Raw genomic sequence first — 5,952 nt, forward strand, 5'->3', positions numbered from 1 at the left:
CATTGTAAGGATATTTTTAAAATAAATAAAATTAAAACCCCTTTTTTTCTTTTATTTTAAAACTTTGCGGAAAAACTTATCCTTACAATCCACATGAAAATCTTGTTGTTATCTATTCATAAGCAATATATTATAGCTCTTAAGCAACAGCTCAAAATTCTGATTACCGAACCATGAGATCGAAACCCACCTTCGCAATCAGAATCAACATATACTTACTTTAAGCTTCCTATATTTTCTTTTGATTCTTAAAACATCAACATGTGACCTATTCACATTATGTAATAAGAATCTCCAAATAGAAACTTAATAGAGTTAGTCAGTGGATTTTACCCGAAGTAGAGTCAAACCTCTTGACTAGATCAACCTTATGACCTTTCAGGTGAATAGGGAAGCTTCGCAATCAGTGTCCCTCCCTTTGGCAATAAAACATATAGACCCTTTGGTAATGGCACATGAGACTATCTCAGACTTAGCCTTTCTCATTACCATTTGGTCAAACGAGTGGACTATGGCCGATCCCTTTCCATTGGGAAGAGAAATGCTTTTCTAGATATCCAATGCTACCATTGCCAATGTCCATTTAAGGTTTGGGAAGTTGCTCTTTTAATCAAATTTGCTTTACTGGTGTTCCAAATCATTGCTGATTCCACAACACCAAGCAAATAGATAAGATCATTAAGGGTCATGTCATAGTCTGTCTCATAGTAGTCCCGAAGAGACTCACTATGTTACTAAGAAAGTGATTTGAACATCCAACCTTCACGAGACTTTGACACCCAACTCTCCCGGCTTGTCAATATGTGACTTTATCTCCAAGATGTGAGCACACATAGACTATGCTTGTCAATAGGGATTGAGTGACTTTAAACTTTTCAAGAGCTTGTGGGTGAGGGAGAATAATTAGAGGAGGTGGAGGAAATGAAGCATGATGTTGAGGGACACCATCTTCATGAGATTTGGGAAGATCATAGTTGTCTGAACCAGACATCTATAATGGGAGAAAATCAAGTTAGTTGATTCAAAGTCCTTAATATAACACCCAATATGAAATATTAAGGCTAGGACCCAACACAATATTTTATAACTTGGAAGAGGGATGCCGTAATCCAAGCTATAAAATATTTGAAGGTAGGCGAATGACGATTCACCAATTTCCATCATGAAAAATGAAATAATTTATTAGGTTTTAATTGGATTTGAAATTCCTATATCTTTTGAGATTCATTGAACTTTTCAATGGCATGTTTCAATCTCGAGTGCGCCCTCTCAAATTTTGTGACTGGGATGCCGAGGATCACAAAACAAGGTGTGAATAACCATACCTATTCACTTGGTACCCTTAATATTATCACCTAATCAATGTGCCGGTTAACCACACACGCTCCATTGATCTATGACAAACATTAAGTCACCCTTCGTGATCCTTACTAGTCCAAGTTAGTGTGCCGGTTAACCACACACGCTCCACCAACGACTTGGTAAGGTACAAAGTGTGAATTCCATGGACTAGCACCATGTTCACATTTTCCTAAAGTAACTAAGATTGGGAATTAAAAAGAGTTTAGTTACTTTATAATAATCATTATACTTTTAATGAGGATTTAAAGTCATTGTCCTACCCGTTCGGCTAACGACCCTACACCGATCAAGGAAACAGTGGGTGAGAGTGGACACCCATTAAGCTGCCATTTTATAGGCAACAACCTTATACCCCCCTTATAGACCGGCTTCGTGAATGAGGCCTACTAACGGTAGAACGACTTATTCTTATACATATATATAATAATTAACCATTAATGTTATAAATAGTATAAGGGTTGAATTTTAACTATTAAAACTCTAAGTTTGTGAAACTTTACAAATTCCAAAACTTGAGGGCAAGTTTTGTAACTATCCAAAACTTTTCATTTCATAACTTATGAATTAAAGGTTCATAAAAATGAAGACTCTTCATTTTCATGTAACTTATGTGTTTTAAGTGTGTGTTAAAGAAAAGTGACCTTTGGAAATCCATAACTTGAGGACAAATTATGGACTCCATTAAAACACATAAATGATCTAGAATTAATTCTAAACAATTCAGCAAATAATTCCTATCATCTTCTAAATTCATAAGAACATGAACATGATCATCAAAATTTCAAGAATTATATGATCACATAAAATCATGGAATTTTGATATATGCTATTGTAAATGGATTAGAACAACCACTACACCAACTAAAACAAGTTTTAAAACACCAAAACAGTTTAGGGTAATGTTTCTAGTCCATTTCTAGCAGCAAAAGTCGAAATTCTGTATTCTGATCATTCTACTCGCCGAGTGCACGAATGTACTCGCCGAGTAGGATGAATTTTGCCTTGTACTCGGCGAGTCCCCCCATGGAATCGGCGAGTCCATCAGCCAGACATCAACAATTTCAACTTTTTTCACTATTTTGCATCAAGTATCAAACAAGCAAGCCTAGGCTATGATACTACTGTTGGGTTTTGAGCAATCTAACACTTCCTAAGTGTGCATGCAACCCTAATAAACCTTGGATCTATGTTTGTCTAATACATGCAAAATAATAATTTTTCCAAGGTTCATAACCTATCTAACATAGCATGGGGAACTTTTAAACATAAAAGAGTTAGATGAGATTACATACCTTTTGATGAGATTGATTCTTTGGAGTTTGAGAGCCAAGCACCAATAATGTGAATGCCTCAAATGGAATCACAAATCACCACAAACACTTGGAAAACTTTGAGAGAGTGTATACACACTTATATTTTCGGCCACACACAAGCACACACACTAGTACACTAGTTGCCATTTCATGCAACATAAGCATGCTTATATAGTGTGCATGGTTAGGGTGAAACCCTAATAACCCATGACCTTTCCTTTTCCAAGGATCCATGGGTTAAAAGCTCCATGGAATATCCATGTACTTCCATACAAGCCTAGCCCATTAACAAATGAGTATTAGCCCACACCATATAAAACCAATAGCCCACAATCTAATTAGTCTTCCTTTTAATCTCTAAATTAATTCATAATTAATTTAAGACTAAGACTAATTAAATAACATGACTTCATATTAATATATTATAACTTATAATATATTAATAAACATATGTGTATAACTCTCATAAAATTATCCATAAATAGTTCGGGTGAAGTGCAACCCAAATGGACCATGTCGGGTCGGGTCAAGTATATACCAAATAAGTTATGGACTTAGACACCTTATCCAATACTTTGTCCTATAACGACTATCTCCTTTTCTAAGGAGTGTAGGTGATCCGTATTGTTCTCTTGATCTGCTTACCGGTCTATGGGTGCTATGGCCCGAAGTATGGTGTAGTGAGTTTATGTCGGTTGTGGATCATCGGTTGTCCTCTCCAGTCTATATGTCTGGCGGGTTGCTTCCTGAATTGAGAGGTGGAGGTTCTCACACTCCTCTTGATAGGGTAAGGTTTATTGATGGTATCTCCCGAACTTCTTTCTCCATCTGATCCCTTCTCGGAAATCTTCTTCCTCGTATTTCATCTATTGGTACTCTTCAAAATCTTCTTCTGGATCCTTCTTGATCCATCTATTGGCTTCGGTGGCAGGATAGTAGGGGTCTATGTGGAGATGAAGTCTAGCTGATATGCCTATGCGAGAATAGGGGTAAGAAGCATATGAAGAATCTAAGTGTGTGGTTATATTGTAACACAAAATACTCCTATAGTAATTTAAATTTGTATGTTAAAGTTTTCTTTGTATGGTTTGTTGGTAGGTTTTAGAGTCGTCATCCACTACAACCATTCCTCGGCATACATTGGTCACCTCTTGGATAAATATAGTTGATCAGGCTATATTCGTCACAGACATGATTACATACCCCGAGGCTTACTCCCAGTGTTTAACTTATCTTAATACTTTTTGTTTGTTGCCAATATGACTCCTTACTAGTATGTTTGTATGCACTTACATTTTTCGTGAAATCTCGGTCCATTCCTGGTCCTTCTATGGTTGCCTTGTGTATACAGGTCATATACAGTCAAGATTAAATAGTCAGTCGAATAAGTGATCTTACCTTATATCCACATCCAAACAAGGAAAAGGAAGTAAAGTGAAAATAACAAATTCTAAGTCTATAAAACTTTTAGTATATAGCACCTTAACGTATACACTTAGCAAACATAGACTTAACAGCACAGGACCCCTAATGTTCCTGTTATGAAATTGTTAAGTCAAAGAGTTTTAGTCCCTATGTATTTATAGTTTGTATATCTGATGTGGTTTGATATACTTAGCTCACTATAAACAATTCTCTAATACCAATCTATCACACCCCCAAACCGGAACGACGGAAACGTTTGGGGGCGGATGACTTCATGTGGTAACGTTACAAATGAATACATAGTAAAGAAAGCAATTCAACCATCATATATATAATTGAAAGTTTACATTGTTAAAAGGTACATGTTCAAAACCAATTACAATATGATGCCAAAATATGAATTTAAACTGGTGCCGCAGCATCCCTTCTTCAAAAGCTGTTTGTTACCTGTAATTACTGAATCCCTGGGACATACAAGTAGTTTTGAAAGAGTAGATCAGCATTTAAGCTGGTGAGTTTCAAGTTATGTTTAGTGTTCTAACTTGTATTCCCCCCCCCCCCCCCTTAAAACTGGAAGAAAACATGAAAATGTAGGGGTATGAACTCAACTTATGTGAATACTTGAAGAATGGAAGGTTGAAGATGAACTTTTGGTTGTTGGTTTGATGCTCCAAAACAGCCACTCTTTTGGCTATGTTGCTTTCACGAAAATTTCACAGCAAAAGAGCAAGAAAAAAGGTAGTTTACTCACTGTTTTGAATCAATAATTTTGAGTATCATAACAAGTAACTTCCAGGGGTCTTTGGTGTTAAAAATATCAAGCAAAAGGAAGGTGTATATGGGTGAAATGGTGATTGAAACACAAAAGGGACAGCAGCCCTTTAGTTCATGGTTTTGATGGCTTTGGAAGGAAGTTCTTGTGCTTGAAAATGATATGAAGGTTGAGAGTAATTCCGTGGAGTATTGGCAGGTCAAATGAGGGTAAAATGAAGAGGAAATTTCGTGGATATGAAGGAGGAAAGAGTGGAAGAGGATAAGGGGACAAAACCTAGACTAGCTTGTGATGGGATGTGAGTTTAAGTGATGTGATCTTGTCTAGCCACTTGCTTGGGTGGTTGCTTAGAGATAGGGTTAGTTAACTAACTAACTACTAGTTATTTAGTTAGTTAGGAGTTCTAGTTAAGGAGAGGGAAGGTCTTAATCTCGAAAATTAGAAGAGGGATTAATAAGCATTCTTAGTAAAATGTCTTAAGTGATTAAGCACTTATTAATTAAGTTGGCACTTATCTCTACCAATTCTCTTATCTTAATTGATTTAGACATCATAAAACTTACATGAAATCACTTTAAGTCATGACCCATAACTAGTCATTAACTAGATAATAATACATATATACAAATACATACATGTATACTTAGTATAAAATAACAATGTAGTTTTTGTGTATTTGAACTTTAATATTTATGTTTTATTCTTTTTATTCAAAAACACTTAAATACATTCTAATTATACCTTTATAATAATTCATTTTATATTTTAATTTATTTAAATATAAAATTTATTGACCAATGTATAATTTCGTGACATTTAACCGGTTAACCATATCGTTAAACACGTTTTGTCACTTTGGTTCATATATTTGTCAAATTTAGATCCTCCACATCTATTAAGCAAACGTTTTACATAGAACCTAACTTACTTATCAACTAGAGAAATGTTGATACAAAAATTAAGTTTGTTGCGTTTAAATGATGTTATATGCTAATTTCACAAACCGGTGATGGTTCGTAGCCATACATCATAACGAAATTTATCAATAGCTACTTGTTTTATATTTCACAATAACTTATT

The sequence above is a fragment of the Lactuca saligna genome, chromosome 1 (genome assembly GCF_052625555.1).
Source record: "Lactuca saligna cultivar CGN05327 chromosome 1, ASM5262555v1, whole genome shotgun sequence".
Lineage (NCBI taxonomy): Eukaryota > Viridiplantae > Streptophyta > Magnoliopsida > Asterales > Asteraceae > Lactuca > Lactuca saligna.